The sequence below is a fragment of the Rhinopithecus bieti genome, unplaced genomic scaffold, assembly GCF_001698545.2.
Source record: "Rhinopithecus bieti isolate Rb0 unplaced genomic scaffold, ASM169854v2 scaffold_9615, whole genome shotgun sequence".
Taxonomy (NCBI): Eukaryota; Metazoa; Chordata; class Mammalia; order Primates; family Cercopithecidae; genus Rhinopithecus; species Rhinopithecus bieti.
This window is the reverse complement of record NW_016806325.1, coordinates 370,448-396,457: the sequence shown is the minus strand read 5'-3', so window position 1 is coordinate 396,457 and position 26,010 is coordinate 370,448. Positions and strand designations below refer to the sequence as shown.

The window sequence follows — 26,010 nt, the reverse complement described above, 5'->3', positions numbered from 1 at the left end:
GTGACCTACCCTGGTCCTTGGTCTAAGAGCAGGCTTACCCAGCAAGTGGCCAGGTTTCTCTGGCAAACTGCACAGTGATGCTGGCAAATTTATAAAAGATCATGTGTGGAAAGTGGAGAAGGAGGTGGAGGAGGAGGAGGACAGGAAAAGCAGGCAGTAAGGCAAGTTCGGTGCTGCGTTGGCATCCTCCTGCAGCTGCCATGGCATGTGGAGAAAGGATTATTATTATAGTTTATTTACTCTCACATCTATTTTTTTGCAGCATTCTGAAATGACATTGTAAGTATTTACAACAAAGGGAAATGAAAATCAAAGATGTAACTAGAGCAGTAGAGGAATCTTCTATTTGGTAGTTCGAGGTGCCAAAATATTACTCTAATTGCTTTCTAGAGCCTGCTGTGACATTTTTCTGAGAAGAATTCACTTAGCTACTTCTGTAACATTAGAGTAACCTTGGCCTCTTTTTCTCTCCTAGGTCAGGGCATTCACCCAAAATGCCATTTGCTTTGGGAAATGACTGGTCACATGGTTCTTCCACTTTCTCTCTCTCTCTCTCTCTGTCTCTCTCTCTCTCTCTCTCTGTCTTTCTCTCTCTCTCTCTCTCTCTGTCTCTCTCTCTGTTGTCTCTGGAGGATGAGCTACAGCAAGGCAAAAGAGAAAAGCATGAAGTGCAATATTCCTAGGGTTGCCGGGCATGGTGGCAAACACCTGTAATCCTAGTATTTTGGAAGGCTGAGGTGGGTGGATCACCTGAGGTCGGGAGTTTGAGACCAGCCTTGCCAACATGGCGAAATCTCATCTCTACTAAAAATACAAAAATTAGCAGGGTGCGATGGCATGCACCTGTAATCCTAGCTACTCAGGAGGCTGAGGCAGCAGAAATCACTTGAACCCGGGGGACAGAGGTTGCAGTGAGCCAAGAGGGCACCACTTCACTCCAGCCAAGTGACAAAGAAAGGCTCGGTCTCAAAACAAAAAAAAAAAAAAAAAGGAAAAGAAAAGAAACATTCCTAGGCTTGTGCCCATAGAAAACAAAGGATTCTCATTCTAACCCAGTGGTTTAAGGAACATCTTGCTGTCTCCGAGTTTGTTATAGTAACATCAGCCAGTTTGAAAGGCCTTGGTAGCTCAAAGATTCTAGTCTCCAGAAATAGCAAGGTAAAAAAAAAAAAAAAAAGTCCCCCAAATTGTTAAAACATATTTAGACTCAAGTCCCTGTAGGTCCAAAATTAAAATATGCCAGGGAGGGGAAAAAATGAAAGTTAATAGTTTGAGAATTAAAATAAAACAGAATATGTATTTATAACGTTTATTGCTCAGAAATATGATCTTTCCCATAGAATGATCTTTCTGAAAGCCGCTGAATTTTCTTTGAACTCTGAATCTTTCTGGGCCAGTATTTATTTAGGTTGTACTGTTAAAAAAAATTACAGGAAAAAAAGATGAGTACATGGCTTCCAGTGTGGTTTAAAAGATTGGGGTAAGGCTGTAGAGGGGTAGTATAAAAATAAAGACATTAAAAAAGAATCTTCTTCACAGCCTCATATAGCTTCTTTGAAACCTAGAATATACACGTGCTGGGTGCAGACCTTGTCTGTCTTGTTCACAGCTCTGTCTGTGTGCCTGGTGCATAGTAGAAACTCAATAATATATGCTTGATGAATCAATAAAAACAATGTAATCAAAGGGCTTGGGGAAGAGGTATCATGTGTAATTGTGATATCATTACTTGGTTGAATAGAGAGAGTATTGATGAAGAGAAGAAGTAAGAATTTAAATAAAATATTGGACTGATTTTAACTGCTTCCAGGTATCCGTGGGTTCCACATCTGTGGATTCAACCAACTGCAGGTCAAATATTTGGGGGAGGGGGAGATGGTTTCGTCTGTGCTGAACACATAGAGACCTTTTTCTTGTCATTATTCCCTAAGCAATACAGTACAACAACTATTTACATAGCGTTTATATTGTATTTGCTATTATAAGCAATCTAGAGATCATTTTAAATGTTAGGGAGGGTACGCATTGGCAATATGCAAATGCTATGCCACTTTATATCAGGGGCTTGAGCATCTATGGATTTTGGGATCTGCAGGGGTCCTGGAATCAATCCCCTGCACAATTGTTGTAACAATCTGTAAATGAATTTCTCCAATGAACATCAATATAATTGCTTTCTCCTTCAACCACTTGCCTTCAAAGATTAAATGTTACGTAGAAACAACCAGGACTTGGCACTCATTGCATACAGGGCCTTAGTTATCAACTTTGGCAAAACAGTCATATCTAATTTATTTGTCTATTAGTCAGCTTTTACGTAAAAGGGCCCACACCTTCTCTACATTGTCACTAATAAGTTGGTGAAGCCATTGCTAATTATTATTCATCTGGTTCAAAGCAAACACATTAAATCAAGCAATTGAGATTAACCCTTCAGAACTTATCTCTATCAGATGGAATTTCAGAATGTATAATTTTTTTTTCATCTAGTACCTTGGCAGTTACGTCTTGCATTATACATTTCATTCTTTTATAAAAATCAGAGAAATGTAAATTTCTAATGTGTCTTCATTTCTAAAGTTAACATCCTTTGAAATAACAGATTCAGAATTTATTTCAGAATTAGTGTTGAAATTCCCCCCCTTTTATTTTTTTGTATTCTCATCATCAACAGCCAACATGAATTGAGCACTTCGATGTGTCAGGTTTTAAGGTGGGAAAAAGAAACTAAGAAATCACAAGCTTCCAGGTCGAGCTCAGTGGCTAATGTCTGTAATCCCAGCACTTTGGGAGGCCAAGGTGAGTGCATTGATTGAGTCCAAAAGTATGAGACCAGCTGGGGAACATGGCAAAACCCCATCTCTACAAAAAATTTAAAAATTAGCCAGGTGTGGTGGTGAGTGCCTGTAGTCCCAGCTACTCAGGAGGCTGAGGTGCCAGGACCACTTGAACCCAGAAGGTGGAGGTTGCAGTGAGCCATGATGGTACCACTGTACTCCAGCCTGGGAGACAGAGTGAGACCCTGTCTCAACAGGAAAAAAGAAATAACAAATGTCCTTCACTCCCTCACTCCCTTCCCCAGAAACTTGGATTGTGTCCCTCCATGACATACTCATGATAGCTCCCTGTGTGCGTGTGTGTGGTTTTTTTTTTTTTTTTTTTTTTTTTGAGACGGAGTCTCACTCTGTTACCCAGGCTGGAATGCAGTGTCGCGATCTTGGCTTACTGCAACCTCCGCCTCCCGGGTTCAAGCGATTCTCCTGCCTCAGCCTCCTGAGTAGCTGGGATTATAGGCACGCACCACCATGCCCGACTAATTTTTGTGTTTTTAGTAGAGACGGGGTTTCACCATGTTGGCCAGGCAGGTCTCGAACTCTTGACCTCAGGTGATCCACCCACCTCGGCCTCCCAAAGTGCTGAGATTACAGGCATGAGCCACCATGCCCTGCCTTGTGCTATTTTTTATGGCACCCGTCAGTTTGCAATTGCGTATTGGTAAAGTTTTTTAATGAATGCCTTCAGTATTAATTAATGTCCTCCTGGACTATGGTCTCTATGAGGGTAGGGACCTTCCTTCTCTTTTACATACAATTAAACCCTCAGGACCTGGCCCCTGGGGGGTTATCAATAAGTATATGTTGAAACAGAAAGCCAAAATATTGTGAAATGCCTAAGGTCTATGGAGGAGAAAGAAGAGAGTTAATCTGAAAACCCATATAGAAATCAAAAGTTCTTTGCATTTTATTCTGTTTGGTTTATGTTAAAGTTCCATTGTGTGCTAGACATGATGGCTTATCCCTGTAATTCCAGCACTTTGGGAGGCTGAAGTGGGAGGATCACTTGAGTCCAGGAGGTGGAGGCTGCAGTGAGCCATGGTCACACCACTGCACTCTAGCCTGGGCAACAGAACAAAACCCATCTCTGAAAAAACAGTAAAATACATTGAATAAATTTTTTTAAATTCCATCATCTAGACACATCTGTATTGTAAGTAACTTTTTTTTTTTTTTTTTTTTGACACAGGATCTCTCTCTGTCACCCAGGCTGGAGTGCAGTGGTACAATCATGGCTCACTACAACCTCTGCTTCCCGGGTTCAGGTGATTCTCTTGCCTCAGCCACCCAAGTAGCTGGGACTGTAGACAAGCACCACCACGCTGGGCTAATTTTTGTATTTTTAGTCGAGTCTGGGTTTCTTTTCCTTTTTTTTTTTTTTTTTTTTTTTTGAGATGAAATCTCACTCTGTTGCCCAGGCTGGCTGGAGTGCAGTGGCGCAATTTTGGTTCACTGCAACCTCCGCTTCCGGGGTTCAAGTGATTCTTGTGCCTCAGCCTCCCGAGTAGGTGGGCCTACAAGCACTCGCCACCATGCCTGGCTAATTTTTGTATCTTTAGTGGAGACAAGAGTTTCAACATGTTGACCAGGCTGGTCTCAAACTCCTGACCTCAGGTGAGCCACCTGTCTTGGCCTCCCAAAGTGTTTTGGGATTACAGGCATGAGCAACTGCACCCGGTTGAATAAAATCTCTTTTGAAGTCATTGTCACCTCTATCATTCACTGTTCCCTGTGAAGGGATCCATATAGTAAAGTGCTCTTATAATTTAGTAGTAGGTTAAAGATTTTTCTTTTCTGAAGGAAATCACATTTAGCATGATATAATCTCTTAGGTTTGCCTCAGTTGCCAGGAAACTCGAAAGTAAATTTAAATATAAATTTCAGTGAACAAATTGGACAAATCTTTAGAAGTAACTTCTTAGGCTGCGCGGTGGCTCACGCCTATAATCCCAGCACTTTGGGAGGCCAAGGCAGGTGAATCACGAGATCAGGAGTTCAAGACCAGCCTGGCCAACATGGTGAAACCCTGTCTCTACTAAAAATACAAAAAATTAGCCAGGCTTGGTGACACGTGCCTCTAATCCCAGCTACTCAGGAGGCTGAGGCAGGAGAATTGCTTGAACCTGGGAGACAGAGGTTGCAGTGAGCGGAGATTGCGCCACTGCACTCCAGCCTGTGCGACAGAATGAGACTCTATCTCAAAAAAAAAGAAAAAAGAAAGAACTTCTTAGTCACTGAATTTGGTTTTAATCTTGTGTTTTTATTTTCACTCTCCTCTTAGGCGTTTTTCATTGTAAATTGCCTTGTTTTTTTTTTCTTTTCGTTTTTTTCCTTTTCTTTTTCTTTCTCTCTCTCGTTCTCTCTTTCTCTCTCTTTCTCTTTGAGACAGGATCTTCCTCTGTCCCCCAGGCTGGAGAGTAATGGTGCAATGATCGCTCACTTTAACCTTGAACTTCAAACCTCAAGTGATCCTCCCTGTTGCCCAGGCTGGAATGCAGTGGTGCAATCTCCACTCACTGCAACCTTCGTCTCCCAGGTTCAAGCGATTCTCCTGCCTCCGTCTGCCATCACACCCAGCTAACTTTTGTTTCTTTAGTAGAGACGGGTTTTCACCATGTTGGCCTGGCTGGTCTCAAACTCCTGACCTCAAGAGATCTGCCCGCCTCAGCCTCCCAAAGTGCTGGGATTACAGGCATGAGCCACCACACCCAGCCCATATTTCTTTCAAATTGTGTCCAACTCTACTAAATTTATGTTAGTATTGTTGCAAAGCAAACTACCCAGAATTTGGTAGGCAAAAGCCGCTGTCATTTATTTGCTTAGGATTCTGTGGATTGGGAATTCAGTTTCACTTATTTGGAGGGTTCTGCTCCCTGTGACGTCGGCTGAGTCTTTCTTTGGCTGTATTCAGCTGGTGGTTGAACTGAGCCAGAAAGTCCAAGACAGTTTCATGTCTGGTGTCTTAGTGCATCTCTATTGGCCTCCCACTCCACATAGCTTGGGCATCCTCACAGTATCATGGTCTTAAGATAGACTTAGATGGCTGCTGGGTTCTAACAGGGAGTACTTCAAGACAGCATGTGGAAGCTGAAGATCTCATAAGGCCAAGTCCTGGATGTCATATAGTGTCATTTTATTATTATCTCAAAATAATAATAAAATAATAATAATAACAATAATACCTCAAAGAACTGTTATGAGGATTAAACGACATAACACATGTAAAGTATTTAGCCCCAATGTCTGGTACACACTGAGCACTCAAAATATGTTAGATATTATCAAGACAGACCTCAAAATTATGACCAACCTCTATAAGTTACTTTTCTGAACTTTTTGTTGTGGTATAAATTGTGATTTTACTGATAAGTCTGCCTGAAGACAAGCTGCTATGAAACCTCTGTGCTCTGGGATTTTATTGACTAAAGGTCATTTCTCAAAAGACCTACACATGATCAACAAGTTGATTCTCTCATTTAGTTATTTAGTTGTTTCTATAGGCTTAGGAAGTAGTGAACATAATTAATTTATCTTCTATAGATAGTTGTCCCTGGAGCACTGCAATGGTCTAGCTTCAGTGTTAAAAAAGTATTTCATTTGCACAGGATCTCATTAAATCAAATGACACCAAATTTCTCTGCTTTTTTAGTTACATATGCACAAGGCACTGAGGGACAAAAAGATATCGAAATACTTATGTCCAATGTATAATTAGTTATTGATGAGTTTTGACCTAATTTAATAAATTTAATGTGAAATTTTGTTTTCTAATCTGCCTTACATCAAGACGTAAAATCCATTTGAAATTCAAAATCATAATCCATGTAACTCATCAACACTCTGAATGATCTTTAGAATCTCTTTGTTATTCCCCATTCACTAAAATATTTATCATTAAAGCCTTGAAAACTTGGAGGGCATTCCATCCCTCTGTTTTAATATCAAGCTCTTTTGTTTTGTATTTCTTTTGCCTTGTTGACCCTTATCCGTCCATATCTTAACTTTTCCTTTCAGTTTACCAGAGCGGTGGTGGCTCATGCCAATAATCCCAATGCTTTAGGAGGTAAAGATGGGAGGACTGCTTGAGCCCAGGAGTTCAAGACCAGCCTGGGTAACATAGCAAGACCCTCAGGTCTCCAGAAAATAAAAAAATAAAAAAAATAGCCAGGCTGGTGGCACATGCCTGTATTCCCAGCTACTTGGGAGGCTGAGGTGGGAAGATCGCTTGAGCCCAGAAGGTTGAGGTTGCAGTGAGCCATGATCACACCAGTACACTCCAGCCTGGACAACAGAGTAAGATCCTGTCACAAAAAGAAAAGAAAAGAAGAGAAAAGGAAGGGAGGAGAAGAGGAGAGAAGTGAAGAGAAGAGAAGAGAAGAGAAGGGAAGAGAAGAGAAGAGAAGAGAAAAGAGAAGGTGGTCCTTCCTGTGGACCACTCCTCCTTGGATTACTCAGGTGTGGCTTCTGTGGCCCAGCACTCCAGCCTGTTCTCCTACTTGTGGATGATTTATTAGTTTCCTTTCAGACCTTCCTGCTCTGTCCTACCAATAATGTAGGGATGGCTCAAACTCAGTCCTTGGCTCACCAGCCTCTCACCATCTCTTTGACCTTTCCCTCTTACTATATTTCTCCATCTTTCTCACTTTCCCATCCACTCTCCCTCCTCCTCCACACACGGGTTCATTCATTCCTGTGCTTTAAATGTAATCCCTTATTCAGAAACTTAGTTCCCTGAATGCCAGACCTCTGTTCCCAATTGTTTACTAAAAATTCCCATTGAAATGTCTTACACACATCTTGAGCTAATCCTGTTCAAAATCCAACTCTTGATTTTCTTCCTATTTTCTCTATTTCTTGAGAAATAGAGAAAATCCTGTTCAAAACCCAACTCTTGATTTTTCTTCCTATTTTCCTCTATTTCAGTAGATGATACTACCACATAATTCATTTGTGAGAGTGAGAAATCTAGAAATTATTTATCTTTCTTTTCTCCCAAAGTCAGTGCAATTCATCAGCATATTGTATTGCATTTACTTCCAAAATACACTTCTTGGCCAGGCACGGTGGCTCGTACCTGTAATCCCACCACTTTGGGAGGCCAAGGCAGGTGGATCACCTGAGGTCAGGAGTTCAAGACCAGCCTAGCCAAGATGCTGAAACCCCGTCTCTACTAAAAACACAAAAATTAGCCGAGTGTGGTGGCGCATGCCTGTAATCCCAGCTACTCGGGAGGCTGAGGCAGGAGAGTTGCTTGAACCCAGGAGGTGGAGGTTGCAGTGAGCCGAGATCATGCCATTACACTCCAGCCTGGGCAACAGAGTGAGACTTCATCTCAAAACAAAACAAAAAAGCAAAAAAAAAACAAAACAAAAGGCAACATTTATTTTAACTCCCCTTCTCTTTATCTCCAGGGCCTATCCCTTGGTGCAAGCCACCACCATCTTTCGCCTAGACTCCTTAGTGAAATCTCTTAACTCATCTCTCCCCATCTTCTTTCTCCCTGCCTTCCCCTCCTTAACATCCCCATGAAAAAAATTACAGCACTTTAGACAAATTAACATCTTTCTCATAGTAATAAGGTTTTCCCGAGGGAACAAGGCATTAAGAGAGAAAAGTACTTCCCTAGGGTCATATAGAGAAATGGCAAATATGCTGTTAGAAGCCAGGCTCCTTTTTCAGTGGCAATAAACTCTCTTATTTTCTCTGTTATCTGCTGTGTGTTTTCTTTTCTCTCTGTCTTTTGACTTACTTCCTGTTTTGAATTTAAAAAAGCATTTTATTTTGTGAAGAATTGAGGTATTTGGACCTTCTTGAGTGTAGGTGATGCTAACATGCTTTAGTTTAAATTTCATTATCCGACTCCACCAACTCAGGGCAAAAAAAAAAAAAAAAAAAAATCACAGGGATTGGAAAAGCTACCAGAGGCTCTAAAACCCTGTCAGAATGAAATGCCTAAACTAGAATGAACAGGCATATCCAAACATTGAGTATTTCCACATTGGAAATTTTTTTAAGTGGTTTACTAACCCAGAGTTTAATGATTATGCTAATGACCATACTTGTTACGAGTTTTACAGTATGTCAGCCAACCACTTTGCATAGTTTTCAAAGTCCTCCCTGTTCTGCACACATCAGCATACCTTGCCTCACTCCCTTCACTCCTTGGCATAACTCCCCACCTCCAATCTCTCAGGAAGCTGGTTTTGCTCACAACCTCACCCTAACTCCACACTTAACTAAATTCTACATATGTTTCCAGAGCCAGCTTTAGTTCCATGTGATCTATGACACTTACCCAGCTACTGTTTTTTTTGTTTTGTTTTGTTGGTTTTGTTTTGTTTAGTTTTGTTTGAGGTAAGGTCTAGCTCTGCTGCCCAGACTGGAAGGCAGTGGCACAATCACAGCTCACTGCATCCTTGACGTCACTGGCTCAAGCGATCCTTTCACCTCAGCCTCCAGAGTAGCTGGAACTATAGGCATGAGCTGCCACACCTGACTTTTTTGTTGTTGTTGTTGTAATTTTTTTTGTAAAGATGAGGTCTCCCTGTGTTACCCTGGCTGACAACTACTGTGAATTGCACAGATTGCTTTCTTTACATGCAATGAAACTAAGAGCTGAGAGCTGGGCACGGTGGCTCATACCTATAATCCCAGCACTTTGGGAGGCTGAGGCAGGTGGATCACGAGGTCAGGAGATTGAGACCATTCTGGCCAGCATGGTGAAACCCCATCTCTACTAAAAATACAAAAATTAGCTGGATATGGTGGTGCATGCCTGTAATCCCAGCTACTCAAGAGGCTGAGGCAAGAGAATCGCTTGAACCCAGGAGGCAGAGGTTGCAGTGAGCCGAGATTGCACCACTGCACTCCAGCCTGGGCAACAGAGTGAGCCTCTGTCACACAAAAAAAAAGAAAAACAAAAAATTAAATGCTGAATACTACCAAGAAGCAGCTTCTCCACTCCTTCTGGAATCTCTGCCTGGTTCAGCCTGCCTGCCTCCACTCCTGCCTCCACCATGTCCATCAGGGTGACCCAGAAGTCCTACAAGGTGTCCACCTCTGGCCCCGGGGCCTTCAGCAGTCACTCCTACATGAATGGGCCAGATGCCTGCATCAGCTCCTCAAGCTCTTCCTGAGTGGGCAGCAGCATCTTCTGGGGTGGCCTGGGTGGGGGCTATGGTGGGGCTAGCAGCATGAGAGGCATCACCGACGTCACAGTCAACCAGAGCCTGCTGAGGCCCCTTAACCTGGAGGTGGATCCCAACATCCAGGCCTTGCGCACCCAAGAGAAGGGGCAGATCAAGACCCTCAACAACAAGTTTGCCTCCTTCATAGACAAAGTACCGTTTCCGGAGCAGCAGAACTAGATGCTGGAGACCGAGTGGAGCCTCCTGCAGGAGCAGAAGACAGCTGGGAGCAACATGGACAACATGTTCCAGAGCTACTTCAACAATCTTAGGTGGCAGCTGGAGACTGGGCCAGGAGACGCTGAAGCTGGAGGCGGAGCTTGGCAACATGCAGGGATTGGTGAGGACGAGATCAGTAAGCTTACAGAGATGGAGAATGAATTTGTCCTCATTAAAAAGGATGTGGATGAAACTTACGTGAACAAAGTAGAGCTGAAGTCTCACCTGTTAGGGCTGAGGAGATCAACTTCCTGAGGCAGCTGTATGAAGAGGAGATCGAGAGCTGCAGTCCCAAATCTCAGATACATCTGTGATGCTGCCCATGGACAACAGCCGCTCCCCGGACATGGACGGCATCATCGCTGAGGTCAAGGCGCAGTGCGAGGAGATCGCCAACCGCAGCCGGGCTGAGGCTGAGAGCATGTACCAGATCAAGTATGAGGAGCTGCGGATGCTGGCTGGGAAGCACGGCGATAACCTGTGGCGTACAAAGACTGAGATCTAGGCCGGACGCGGTGTGTCACNTCTCACCTGTTAGGGCTGAGGAGATCAACTTCCTGAGGCAGCTGTATGAAGAGGAGATCGAGAGCTGCAGTCCCAAATCTCAGATACATCTGTGATGCTGCCCATGGACAACAGCCGCTCCCCGGACATGGACGGCATCATCGCTGAGGTCAAGGCGCAGTGCGAGGAGATCGCCAACCGCAGCCGGGCTGAGGCTGAGAGCATGTACCAGATCAAGTATGAGGAGCTGCGGATGCTGGCTGGGAAGCACGGGGATAACCTGTGGCGTACAAAGACTGAGATCTAGGCCGGACGCGGTGGCTCACGCCTGTAATCCCAGCACTTTGGGAGGCCGAAGCGGGCGGATCACGAGGTCAGGAGGTCAAGAGCAGCCTGACCAACATGGTGTAACCCTGTCTCTACTGAAAATACAAAAATTAGCCTGGAGTGGTGGCACACGCCTGTAATTGCAGCTGCTCAGGAGACTGAGGCAGAAGAATTGCTTGAACCCGGGAGGCGGAGCTTGCAGTGAGCCGAGATCGTGCCACTGCACTCCAGCCTGAGTGACAGAGCAAGACTCTGTCTCAAAAAAGAAAAAAAAAAGAAAGAAAAGAAAAGAAAAAGAAAAAGACTGAGATCTCCATGATGAACCGGAACATCAGCCGGCTCCAGGCTGAGATTGAGGTCTCAAAGGCCAGAGGGCTTCCCTGGAGACTACCATCGCAGATGCCAAGCAGCATGGGGAGCTGGCTGTTAAGGATGCCAAAGCCAAGCTGCCTGAGCTGGAAGCCGCCCTGCAGCGGGCCTAGCAGGACATGGCGCGACAGCTGTGTGAGTACCAGGAGCTGATGAACATCAAGCTGGCCCTGGACATCAAGATCGCAACCTACAGGAAGCTGCTGGAGGGCTAGAAGAGCCGGCTAGAGTCTGGGATGCAGAACATGAGGATCCATACGAAGACCGCCAGCTGCTATGCAGGTGATCTGAGCTCAGCCTATGGGGGCCGCACAAGTCCCGGCCTCAGCTATGGCCTGGACTTCAGCTCCTTCAGCCACACCAGCTCCATCAGGGCTGTGGTTGTGAAGAAGATCGAGACCTGCGATGGGAAGCTGGTGACCGGAGTCCTCTGATGTCCTGCCTAAGTGAACAGCCACGGCAGCCCCTCCCAGCCTGCCCCTCCTGGGATTGCCCCAGAGCCCGGGAGGGAGGCCCCTGTGCAGGGTAGCACAGTGAACAGGAGACCCATCTGAGGCTCAGCCCTAGCCCTCAGTCCACCCACGGGGGAGTTTACTGCTCGGGGACCACCCCCCCTTGCCCATGCCTCCAGCTACAAAACAATTCAACTGCTTTTTTTTTCTTTTCTTTTGGTCCAAAATAAAACCTCAGCTAGCTCTGCCAAAAAAAAAAAAAAAAAAAGCTGAATGCTTCTTCAACTCTTAGTAAATACTGATTTCTACAATAATTATCCTTTACTGATTGATTATAATGAACAAGTAGGATTTCCAAAACACTTTGGACAAAAATTGACAAAATGGGCCGAGCATGGTGGTTCATGCCTGTAATCTCAGCACTTTAGAAGGCTGAGGCAAGAGCATTGCTCGAGTCTGGGAGTTCAAGACCACTTTGGGCAACAAAGTGAGATCCTGGTGTTGGCAGTGTAGTGGTGAGTATAGCTGCCTTCCAAAGTGAGATCCTGTCTCTACAAAAAATGAAGAAGTTAGCTGAGCACAGCATCATATGCCTGTAGTCCTAACCTCTTGGAAGGCTGAGGTGAGAGGATCGCTTGAGCCCAGAAGTTGGATGCTGCAGTGAGCTAGAATTGTCCCACTGCACTCCAGCCTGGGCAACAGAGCAATATCTCACCTATAAAAATAATAATATGATAAAGAAAATGAAAATTTTACAAAATGTCCAATGATCATCTCTCCCTTGTGACTCACAACTCAGAAATGCTGGTGTCCTTAGCCTTGCTTCACCAATGAGGATACTGGTCATGAGGAAGCCTAAGTAACTTCCCCATGGTCACACAGATAAGAAGACTCACGTGGACTGATGACATTTGAGATTTTCTTCCCATTACATCACATGACTTCTCTGGCAACTACTGTGGTTTTTCACTGAGCATTCTGTACTGACGTTCTATTACAGCAGGAACTTGAGAAAATTGAAGCGAACTTCTTTGTTCTCATGCTTATATTTCAGATTCTTCAGCCTAGGAGTAGAAGAGATTTCACTTTTAATTATACCTTCTAAATTGCCATGGATTCCCACTCTCATGTCCTTACTGACTGTCTGCATTGCCACCCAAGCTCAGACCACCTTGAACCTTACCTCAGAGCTGCCACCATCTCTTTAATGGCCTCTTGCTACTGTCCTTCTACTGGCCTCCTGCTAGTATTCCCCACAGAATCCTCCAGGCTGCCATCTAGAAGGGCTTTTTTTTTTCTTTTTTTTGAGACGGAGTCTCGCTCTGTTGCCCAGGCTAGAGTGCAGTGGCACGATCTCAGCTCACTGCAAACTCCGTATCCCAGGTTCAAGCGCTCCTCCTGCCTTAGTCTCCCTAGTAGCTAGGATTACAGGATTATAGGCATGCACCACCATGCCCAGTTAATTTTCATATTTTTAGTAGAGATGAGGTTTCGCCATGATGGTCAGGCTGATCTCAAACTCCTGACCTCAGGTTATCCACCTGCCTTGGCATCCCAAAGTGCTGGGATTATAGGTATGAGCCACCACACCTGGTCCTAGAAGAGCTTTCTAAAATACAAGTGGGACTTTGATATCCCTGTGCTTAAAATATGTCTGGTTTATCGTGACTCTCAAAACAGAGCCCTAATTCCTTAGCCTTATATTTATAAAGCTGAGTTGGGGCCCTGGCTCAGCTCTCTGCCCCCTCATCTCTTCTTCTTTCTCCTGCTTCTTATTCCTCATTCACTGGACTCCATTCTCCAACCATGCAGAATAGCTTACTCTTTCCCAACTGCACTATCCAGCTACCCAGCCAAGGGCTCTTAACCCAGCATCCACACATCCCTTGGGGGACAGGAGGATGTCAATGGAGGAAATTCAGAACTTGAATGAAAAAAAAAATTACATATTCATTTTCACTAATCTCTAGCTGAAATCTAGTCTCTCCAATTATGAATGTAGCCAACAAACCACAGTCGTTTTACCAGGACTTGCAATTTTGTCACTAATACAAATCATAGATATTTTCATTACAGTTGTTCAAGGTACCATAGTACTGCATAGTGTTTATGCTCATCATTACTGAGAAATTTACAGTAATTATTAGCTTTCCTCTAGACTTTGTTATCTAACACATTGATAAAGATTCACTGGCTGGGTGTGGTAGCTCACACTTGTATTCCCAGCACTTTGGGAGGCCAAGGGGTGAGGATCAGGAGTTCAAGACCAGCCTGGTCAACATGGTGAAATGCCATCTCTACTAAAAATACAAAAATGAGCTGGGGGTGGTGGTGAACATCTGTAATCCCAGCTATTCAGGAGGCTGAGCCAGAAGAATCACTTGAACCCGGGAGGCGAGGGTTGCAGTGAGCCGAGATAATGCCATTGCACTCCAACCTGGGTGACAGAGTGAGCATCCATTTCAAAACTAAAATAAAATAAACACAAATTTATAAGTAAAATACTTGGTCACAAGAGGACAAATGCTGTATAATTCAATTTACATGAGGTACTTAGAGTAGTCCCATTTATAGACAGAAAGTAGAATGGTCCTTGCCAGGGACTAGGGAAGAAGTAGGATGAGAAATTACTATTTAAGGGGTACGGAGCTTCAGTTTGGGAAGACGAAAACAGTTCTGGAGATTGGATAGCAGTGATGGTTGCCCAACAATGTGATTGTACTAATGCGACCAAACTGTACACTTAAAAATGGCTTAAGTGGTAAATTTTATGTGATGTATATTTCATCACCATGAAAAAAAAAAAAATACAGCACAGTATACTAGATGGGAAGTGTGCTGAAGACAAATAAAGGCAAGAAGGTGAGTAGGAAGGACCAAGGGGTCAGATGCCAAGATAGGCTTCACTGCCAGAAGGTTCTTTGCTGCTGTTTTTGCTCAGGACCTGAGCTATCTGCACAGCCTCGTGTTCAGAAAAACTTGCAACATGACCTGAATCTTTCATCTGATTGTCAGCTGGTGCAAAAGTGAAGTTTTTCTCATGTGTGTTGCTAAAATCCTGAAAACCGAATGCCTTTCATTCCCCTAGCACCTTCTGGATGTACACAGGTGAAATCCTCCAGAGGAATAATGGGATGTTAAATTGTTACTTGGATGGGGTCATTTATCTTTCCATTTGTCTGCATTTTAGTTTGACATGAGCACTTTTCTGCCATGTGTCATCAAGGAATTATGAGGCCATTTGAGGAGGTGAAAATGACTAATTTTTGAAAATCAGATAATTATATCTGATTTATGTCTTCAGTGCCTCCATAAATCATCTTAATATTCAGGCTTCCTTGAGTTTGACTTTATACTATTAACTTTTCCTAACTCACAAAATATAACCAATGTGGATTCCAAGTCTGCTTGTAACCTTTTAGTAAGTGGTCTGATTTCTGTTCTTTTTGACATTTAGGTAGAAGTTCTTATTAAAGTATATATCAAATCTTGAGGTTTAAAGATTTGATATCAAAGTTTGATCTACACAATATCAAAACCTGTTTGTAAAGTGAAACTTCTATCTAATCAAGGCTGTATGAATGTCGATAACACATCCTAGGTGTTTTGCTTGTTTTCTTTTAAAAGTAATTTGGCAAATAAATAAACGCAGATCTAATTCTCTCATTTGCCTCTAACCTAAAGTTTTTACCATTTGGGGACATTGACCAGCAAAGCCTCTTGAAACATTAAGTCTAATACTCCTTTGCAATGTTATCTTGATAAGTTGTAACTATTTAAGACTTTTTTTGAAGTATACAAATTGTTTTCAATGCAATAGTGAGATTTGTACAGCTTATTAGAAACTGGCAAATTATGAGCCATTTTACATTATCTAGATCCTAAAGTACAGATTGCAAGAGCTTAATTCTTCAGAACTTAAAAATATTCTCTCTCTCTTCTTGTCCTTTATGGCACACAGATGAAAACAGGGAGTTTATCTGAAAGCACAGTCTGGAAACAAGAGAGTTATCCAATTATGAAGATGATAGACGACTTAGGGAATCATCTTCTGTGCTCGTGGTGCTGTCATTTAATTTCCCTCTTTTGTCTTTTTTTATTCTGTCACATGAGAACTGACATTTTGATCCTTGGGAAGATGTATCGGTAGTACTTCCAACCTTCTTTAAAAGATGGAAATATTTGGCCGGGCGCGGTGGCTCAAGCCTGTAATCCCAGCACTTTGGGAGGCCGAGACAGGCGGATCACGAGGTCAGGAGATCGAGACCATCCTGGAACCCGTCTCTACTAAAAATACAAAAAAATAGCCGGGCGAGGTGGCGGCTGTAGTCCCCACTAGCTCAGAGGCTGAGGGCAGGAGAATGGGCTAAACCAGGGGAGGGCGGAGCTTGCAGTGAGCTGAGATCCGCAACTGGCCCGCAGCCCTGGGCCGGCAGCAAACGACTCCGTCTCAAAAACAAAAAAAAAAAAAAAAAAAAAAGAAAAAGATGGAAAATATTTAACTGACTGTTCGGTAAGAATCCTTGATAGAGTAAGTGACTAGCTGAAGTGTTTTAAGGTCAGTCATCTCTACTGCCAAAGCTTTTTACAGCCATTTCTTTCCTATTCAAATGCATTTTGGATTCTTTTCATCTTTTTCTCTCACTTTTCTATATCTATTTAATCTAATGTTTGTAAAATAATTCCTTCTCCTAAAACATGTAACCTATTCCTGGGCTTCATTTTCTTTTTTTCTGAGGCAGAGTCTAACTTTGTCACCCAGGCTGGAGTGCAGAGGCGCAGTCTCAGCTCACTGCAGCCTCCGCCTCCCGCGTTCAAGCTATTCTCCTGCCTCAGCCTCCTGAGTAGCTGGGATTACAGGTGCCCGCCACCACTCCCAGCTAGTTTTTGCATTTTTAGTAGAGATGGGGTTTCACCATGATGGCCAGGCTGGTCTTGAACTCTGACTTCAGGTGATCCACCCGCCTCGGCCTCCCAGAGTTTTGAAATTACAGGCGTGAGCCACCGCTTCCGGCCCCCTGGGCTTCATTTCAAAACAAATTCCATTTGTGCAGAGTAATGAAGTCTTTATGGTTTCACTAAAGGAACTTCTCTGGGTATCACTTTCCTCATCTGTAAAATGAGTCTCACTTTCTTTGTCTATAAAATGGCAAAAGTTTGCTTCACCTCTAAGAGTGTACAATTTCTGCAAAATGATTTGCTCTCTTGCCATAATGTGTCAAAAAGCAAAATTTCAAAAAATGCAGTTTTTTTTTGTTGTTGTTGTTGTTGTCGTTGTTGTTTTGAGACAGAGTCTTGCTCCGTCACCCAGGTTGGAGTGCAACGGTGCGATCTCGGCTCACTGCAACCTCTGCCTCCTGGGTTCAAGTGATTATTGTCCCTCAGCCTCCTGAATAGCTGGGATTAAAGGCACGTGCCACCGCGTCTGGCTATTTTTTTTTTTTGTATTTTTAGTAGAAACGGAGTTTCACCATGTTGGTCAGGCTGGTCTCAAACTCCTGACCTCAAGTGACCTGCGTATCTTGGTCTCCCAAAATTGTTGGATTACAGGCGTGACCCACTGTGGCCTGGCCACAAATGTAATTTAAAAATTTCAATTGGCTTTATTGCAATTTTAGAATCAGGCAACATTTTATCCCATAAAATAGAATAAGTATTCCAATGAGCTAAGCAAAGGGGATTAGCTTTATATAGACAGAGGAGGCCTGAAGAAAAAACAGAGAACAAAGAGTTATTCCTCATTTTAAGGCTATTTTCCTTGTGAGGCAGGACAGGGAGACAGAACAATAGAAAAACAACTGATTAACATCAGGTGTCTTCAGGCCACCTTTCTTGCATAAGGATCAAAGCAAAGAAGGCTTTATTATCATGCCAGCTGAAGACTGAAACTGGGCTGTGTGGGCAATTGGCTGTTATCTCTCTTCTGATTTCTTGTAAGGTCAGATAACAACTAAATTTGGGTTTGCTGACGCGGAACTTTAGCATGGGTGATTCCATTTTGATTTTTAGTGCAGGAGCTTAGTTCAACAGCCTCCTGTAATTTTTATTTTAAGTGTATAACTAATGCCTACATCCACCACTCTCCTACAGTAAGGGGGCCTGATTGATTCTCCTCTGGACTCCCTCAGAGGGCTCCTAACAGGGTGCTTCACTGCCTACCTTTCACTCCAAATCATCCCATACATGGCTGAGCTGCAGCTAATATGTATCTAATATGCCAGTCCTATTAAGATGTAGATTGGAGGCATGGACCTGATTTGCTCACTGAATTCACTGCAAACCCTTAATGTGGCACCCAAGGCCCTCAGCAACAAGCCCTCAAGCAACCTTTCCTGCCTGCTCATCTTCTTCTTCCCTACCTGCCTCTCTAAACACCATCTATTCACTTCAATATATTTTTTGAGGACTGAATATGTGCTGAGCCCTCTGCTAGGTGCTAGAAACAATGATGGGCCAAACCAGATAAGTTCTAGGCAGGGCCTGCACATGTAAAGCCCTGGGCGGGAAGACATGAGTAGTCTATAGGAGGTGGCCCAGAGACCTCTGTGGCTCAAGCAGACAGCCTGAAAATAGGGAATATGTTTGAATAGCAAAGTAGGAAATAAACTAGCCAGGACTTCGCAGGCCTCCTTAAGGAGTTCTGTCATTATCTGAGGCACGATGAGAAGCTCTTTATATTGAACAGAGCTGCAGCGCCCTGCCATTTTCCTCTCCTCAGTTATTGCTTCTACAGGTCCTTCACTGTGAACTACACTCTTCATTTTTTCCATCTCTGCTTGCTCAACTCACAACCATTATTTGGAACATTAATTTCAAGTGCCATCTCTTCCATGGAAAATGTCCTCCTCATCGCAAACCAAATGGAGCTTGTATTGCTGTTATTTGTCTTTTTTTTTTTTTGACAGAAAATCACAAATTTATTGAAACAAAAGTACACTCCACAGAGTGGGAGTGGGATCCAACAAGTCTTTTTCTTTTCTTTTCTTTTTTTTTTCTTTATTTTAGAGGCAGGGTCTTGCTCTGTCACTCAGCCTAGAGTGTAGTGGCAAGATCACAGCCCAGTGCAGCCTCGAATTCCTGTGCTCAAACAATCCTCCCACCTCAGCCTCCTGAGTAGCTAGGATGACAGGTGTATACCAACATGCATAGCTAATTTTTTTTTTTTTTTTTTTTTTTTTTGCGATGGAGCTTTGCTCTTGTTGCCCAGGCTGGAGTGCAATGGCATGGTCTCGGCTCACTGCAACCTCCCCTTCATGGGTTCAAATAATCCTCCTGCCTCAGCCTCTTGAGTAGCTGGGATTATGAGTGCCTGCCACCACACCCAGCTAATTTTTGTATTTTTTTTTTAATAGAGATGGGGTTTCACCATGTTGGTAAGGCTGGTCTTGAAATCTTGACCTCATGTGATCCACCCGCCTCAGCCTCCCAAAGTGCTAGGATTACAAGCATGAACCACTGCACCCGGCCACATAGCTACTTTTCATTTTTTGTAGAGACAGGGGTCTCACTTTGTTGCCCCGGCTGGTCTTGAACTCCTGTGCTCAAGTGATCCACTCTCTTCAGCCTCTGTATGTCTTTTTCTCTGCTACATATGAGATCTATAGGGTCTGATGTGGTAGCCACCAACTACATGTGACTATTGAGCACTTGAATTGTGGCTAGTCTGAATCGAAATGTACTTTAGATATAAAATACATACCAGATTTTAAACACTCAGTATGAAAAAAAAGAGAATATAAATATTTCATTAATAATTTTATACTAAGTATACTTTAGAATGATAATGTTGGGGGTGTATTGGGTTAAATAAATTATATGATTGAAATTAATTTCATGTTTCTTTTTACTTCATTTAATGTGGTCATTAGGGCATTTAAAATTATGTCTGTAGTTCATTTTCTGTTCCTATTGGACTACACTCAACTAGACTATACACTTCCTGAGTAGTAAAGGTTTATCCAATTATTCATCTGTTTATCCCCCAGGGAACGCTATTTTGTTCATAGTGCAAGAATCACTGAATATTGTTTAAATTCATTGCCAATTAAAAGAAATACTTTGCAATTTTAGTACACTACCTCCTTTCCACCTGAAATGTGCAGCCAAACTCCACAGTGAAAATGGGTGGAAGAGGGAGACAGAGTTTTTTCCAGCCCCTATGAAGGCTAAAGGTATGGAACATGTGGTGTGGCCGTGGAGGACACAGCAAGCCAAGACTGCTGATTCAGACAGGTTTCTCTATTTTCAAAACAAGAACTTGTATTGCAGAGTACGGAGGGAGCATTAGGACAAGAAGATCTTTATGGTTTCTCACTGTATCTGTGGAAAAAATCTGAGATTAAGGTTTAAATTAAACTGACATTTAAAAGAGCCTTTGTAGGCTCTTACTATGTGTGTGTTAGCATCTGTTGCTATAGCTAAACTGACACTGATTATTATGAATGATGCTTTATGAGTGATGGAATAAAATGTGGTTTCCTGCTTATGGACATTTCCTGGTGTTGGTTTCATCCTCTTTAATGATGAGATCAAGACCAGGGGAAATTACTAAGAGTATAGAAAACGTATCACAAAGAAAATATGATTAGGATACCAAGCATTTCTGCGATGGAAAAAAAAAGTATTTAGAACTTCCCAATACCGCCTCTGTAATTTTATGAATTGTTTTGTTGCTGCTGGCTTCTGGTTTTGCAATCAGTTCTCCTTATGATTCATGGAGGCTCCCTCATGACTACCTTCACATGTGTTCCCCTTTTGGTTCAGAGACCTCTGAGGATGAACAAATGTATTTCTCATCATAAAATGGTTGAAGACATCTCTTTGCCCATTAGAAAACTTAATTTCAAGAATTTTATGTTTTACCTTTGGAAAAGATGTTTAGTTTTAAACAGGCTTTTTCTCCAGGCATATTTTCTACTGATCTCACAAAAGAGCTTCTGCTTTAACCAGACCTGTCTCCTCACTGTTCCTTGAAATGCCTGCTGCTTTTCTGTGTTTATTGCAACCTCTATCCTGCTACTGAACAAGGGTTCTCTCTGAATGTTTTACAGTCAGACTCCACTTAAAAACTTGTCAGATTGCTACTGAAGATTAAGTACGGAAAGAATTCTTGCAGTAGCCCTTCCCATAGAGCAATAGCCCTTTTTACCATAACCAAGGAGCTCCTGTTTTAGCTTAGGCTAAACTTAATTTGCCTTCATTTTCCCAGCTATAAGAAGGGTCTTGGTAAACACTATAACCTTCCGGTCTGAATCATGTTTCGCCCACATGATCTGAAGACATCCCAAGAGATCTCTTGTCTTAGTTTATGTTCCTTATCATTTTATCTATCAGAGTCACATCTTTAGGTTAGGTAAGGAGAGGGCATCTTTGTGTAAGACAAAATAACAAACATGAAAAGCTATGTTTACTCATTTCTGTTCGCCAACAAAGTAACTTCCCAAAGCTCCGGACTCTGTGACAACATACAGCTCTCCAAAAAGATACTTTAACAACAAAACAAAATAGAGCACAGGGTCCCCTATGTCTCTTGCATAGTGCAAAATTACTTTCCTTAAAAAACAAAACAAAGGCCGGGCGCGGTGGCTCAAGCCTGTAATCCCAGCACTTTGGGAGGCCGAGACGGGCGGATCACGAGGTCAGGAGATCGAGACCATCCTGGCTAACACGGTGAAACCCCGTCTCTACTAAAAAATACAAAACTAGCCGGGCGTGGTGGCCCGCGCCTGTAGTCCCAGCTACTTGGGAGGCTGAGGCAGGAGAATGGCGTGAACCCGGGAGGCGGAGCTTGCAGTGAGCTGAGATCCGGCCACTGTACTCCAGCCTGGGTGACAGCGAGGCTCCGTCTCAAAAAAACAAAACAAAACAAAACAAAACAAGCCTTCCTAAATATATAAACAATCATTAATCAAAAAACTTTATGACAAAATAACAAACATTAAAAAAAAACTGTATTTATTCATTTCTACTTGCCAACATAATTTTACAAAACCCCTGACTCTATACTATAACATATAATTCTCCAAGGCCGGGAGTGGTGGCTCAGGCCTGTAATCCCAGCTATTTGGGAGCCCAAGGCAGGCGGATCACTTGAGGTCAGATATTTGAGACCAGTCTGGCCAATATGGTGAAACCCTTTCTCTACTAAAAACACAAAAATTAGCTAGGTGTGGTGGCGTGTGCCTGTAGTCCCAGCTACTCAGGAGGCTAAGGCTAGAAAATTGCTCGAACCCAGAAGGTGGAGATAGCAGTGAGCCAAGATGGTACCACTGTGAGACTCCGTCTCAAAAAACAAAACAAAAAAATACCTCTCCAAGAAAATACTATAAAAACAAAACAAAATAAGATGTACAACTCCCAAATGCCCCCAACATCTCTTACCTAAATCACTATATTCCTTAAAAAATAAAAAGCCCTAGTCCTTGTCTCTTCCTACACACAAAATAATGTATAACGAAATTAATAATTGTACTTCTATAACCTATAACCAAATAACTAAATATACTCTTTTTTAAAAAAATGTGTTTTGAGGCCAGGCGCAGTGGCTTATGCCTGCAATCCCAGCACTTTGGGAGGCCAAGGTGGGCAGATCACGAGCCCAGCCAAAAGGGAGCACCTTTACACTGCTTGTGGGAATGTAAACTAGTGCAACCACTATGGAAAACAGTAGAGAAATTTCTTAAAGGACTATAAGTAGAACTGCCATTTGATTCAGCAATCCCGCTACTGGGTCTCTACCCAAAAGAAAAGAAGTCATTACACGAAAATGACGCATGAACATGCATACTTATAGCAGCACAATTCGCAATTGTAAAGATATAGAACCATCCTAACTGCCCATCAACCAATGAATGGATAAAGAAAATGTGATATATATACACAGAGGAATACTACTCAGTCATAACAAAGAACAAAATAATGTCTTTTGTTGCAACTTGGGTGTAGCTGGAGGCCATTATTCTAAGTGAAATAACTCAGGAATGGAAAACCAAATATCGGCTGGGTGTGGTGGCTCACGCCTGTAATCTCAGAACTTTGGGAGGCCAAGGCAGGCAGATCACCTGAGGTCAGGAGTTCGAGACCAACCTGGCCAACATGTGAAACCCTGTCTCAACTAAAAATACAAAAATTAACCAGGTGTAGTGCTGTGCACCTGTAGTCCCAACTACTTGGGAGGCTGAGGCAGGAGAATCACTTGAAACTAGGAGGTGGGGTGGCAGTGAACGGAGATCGTGCCATTGCACTCCAGCCTGGGCAATAGAGTGAGACTCTATGTCAAAAAAAGAAAGAAAAGAAAAGAAAAAAGAAAGCCAAATATCGTATGTTCTCACTTCTAAGTGTGGGCTAAACTCTGAGTATGTAAAGGCATAAGACTGATATGATGGGCCAGCTGCAGTGGCTCAGGCCTTTAATCTCAGCACTTTGAGAGGCCAGGGAGGCGGGCAGATGGCTTGAGGTCTGGAGTTCGAGACCACCCTGTTCAACATGGTGAAACCCCGTCTCTATTAAAAATACAAAAATTAGCCAGGTGTGGTGGTGCACACCTGTAGTCCCAGCTACTTGGGAGGCTGAGACAGGAGAATTGCTTGAACCTGGGAGGTAGAGGTTGCAGTGAGTCGAGAATGTGCCACTGCACTGCAGCCTGGGCGACAGAGTGAGACTCCGTCTCGAAAACAAACAAACAAACAAACAAAAAGAATATTCAAACATATAGAGGAATGGATTGGCACTGATAAAATAGCACAATACCTCAGATGAACACTAAACTAGAAATCTCAATTTATCTATAGAATGGAGAGTGCCCAGTATCTATGTTTACAAAATGACATGCATGTGTAGTTTTATTTTTTATTTTATTTTATTTTATTTTGAGAAAGGGTTTCACTCACCCAGGGTGGAGTACAATGGCACTATCTCAGCTCACTGCAGCCTCGACCTCCCAGACTCAAGTGATCCTCCCACATCAGCCTCCCAAGTAGCTGAGATTACAGGCGTGCACCACCATACCCAGCTAATTTTTGTATTTTTAGTAGAGACGGGGTTTTGCCATGTTGACCTGGCTGGTCTTCAACTCCTGACCTCAAGTGCTGCCTCCCAAAGTGCTGGGATTACCGGCATTTTGGTTTTGGTTTTGGTTTTAATTGAAAGAAGAAGTCAGTACTGCAGAGAGATAAGAGTAAGAAGGTACAGGCCCCTGAGAATGGAGAGGGTGGAATTTGGAGAGAACAGGAGGACATCTGTTTCCCTGCCCACATAAAGGAACAGATCTGTACTTTGGTCACTTTTGCAATAAAGGAAAAAAATTTTAAAGGGACACTTTGCATGTCGGTACAGAAGGAGACGTCAGGACGAGATGCTGAAGGAGCAGTGTTCTTTTGATCAGAATGTTGGCTTTGAAACTCTGAGCATGGTTAGCACCACTCGGGCATCTGGTGATGGCTGAATGAGACAGAGAGTTGGGCAGAGGGGTATTTTCCACCCCATAACCACCTCCTCCCACCATTGCCCCCTCATGCCAGCATTGACACAGAGTAGCTAAGGCATTGCAAAAACGTTGGGCAGTCACTGGCAAAAGTGACTGGACACAGCAAAGAAAACATGGGGCAGTGCTGGGGGCCCTGGAGTAGTTCATACACACACACACACATGATTAGATTTATTTCGGGGGAGAGTCTGAAAGGACGCTGAAACGAAGAGACATGATTTGGCTGTTACCTTTTCTTAAAAGGTATACAGAGACAGGATGTGGCCATGAACTCCTGGCCTCAAGCAATTCTCCCAAAGCCTCAGCCTCTCGAAGTGCTGGGATTACAGGCATGAGCCATTGTGCCTGGCCATGGCTGTAACTTTTTTTTTTTTTTTTTTGAGACTGAGTCTCGCTTTGTCGCCTAGGCAGACTGGAGTGCAATGGCATGACCTTGGCTCACTGCAACCTCCGCCTCCCAGGTTCAAGAGATTCTCCTCCCTCGGCCTCCCGAGTAGCTGGGATTACAGGCACCCATCACATCCGACTAATTTTTTTTTTTTTTTTTTTTTTCTGAGACAGAGTCTCGCTCTGTCGCCCAGGCTGGAGTGCGGTGGCCGGATCTCGGCTCACTGCAAGCTCCGCCTCCCGGGTTCATGCCATTCTCCTGCCTCAGCCTCACAAGTAGCTGGGACTACAGGCACCCGCCACCTCGCGTGGCTAGTTTTTTGTATTTTTTTTTTTTTTAGTAGAGACGGGATTTCACCGGGTTAGCCAGGATAGTCTCGATCTCCTGACCTCGTGATCCGCCCGTCTCGGCCTCCCAAAGTGCTGGGATTACAGGCTGGAGCCACCGCACCCGGTCCCGGCTAATTTTTTTATTTTCAGTAGAGACAGGGTTTCACCGTGTTGGCCAGGCTGGTCTCAAACTCCTGACCTCACGTGGATCCACCTGCCTCAGCCTCCCAAGTGCTGGAATTACAGGTGTGAGCCACCACACCTGACTGGTTGTTACCTTTAAACTGATCTTCTTTGCATCAGCAGGTTCTTAAGGTCTGGGACACATTCAGATGAGTTAATCAGATTAGTAAATAGTCTCTTTCGAAAATTCTGATGATGACTTGACTCCGTGGGAAAGAAAGAAAATTGTTTCATTGGGAGGCTGAGGCGAGCGGATCACTTGAGGTCAGTTCAAGACCAGCCTGGCCAACATGGTGAAACCCTATCTTTACTAAAAATACAAAAATTAGCCAGGTGTGGTGGCACACTCCTGTAGTCCCAGCCACTTGGGAGACTGAGGCAAGGGTATCGCTTGAACCTGGGAGGCAGCGGTTGTAGTGAGCCTGGATAGCGCTACTGCACTCCAGCCTAGGTGACAGAGTGAGACTCCATCTCAAAAAAAAAGAAAGAAAGAAAAGAAGAAAGAAAGAAAGAAAGAAAGAAAGAAAGAAAGAAAGAAAGAAAGAAAGAAAGAAAGAAGGAAGGAAGGAAGGAAAGAAGGAAGGAGGGAGGGAGGGAAGGAAGGAAGGAAGGAGAAAAGAAAAAAGAAAAGAAAAGGAAAGGAAAAAAGAGAAAAGGAAAGAGAGAGAAAGAAAGAAAGAGAAAGAAAAGGAAGGAAGGAAGGAAAGAGAAAGAAAGAAAGAGAAAGAAAGAAA

General features: G+C 43.3%; 1 protein-coding gene and 1 pseudogene across 2 annotated transcripts in view; both read left to right on the top strand.

Moving 5' to 3' along the window:
• Window positions 1-26,010, top strand: part of SGK1 (serum/glucocorticoid regulated kinase 1) — a 155,839-nt gene that overhangs the window by 8,657 nt on the left and 121,172 nt on the right. The window lies entirely within an intron of this gene.
• On the top strand, window positions 9,809-11,890 carry LOC108531835 (keratin, type II cytoskeletal 8-like; annotated as a pseudogene).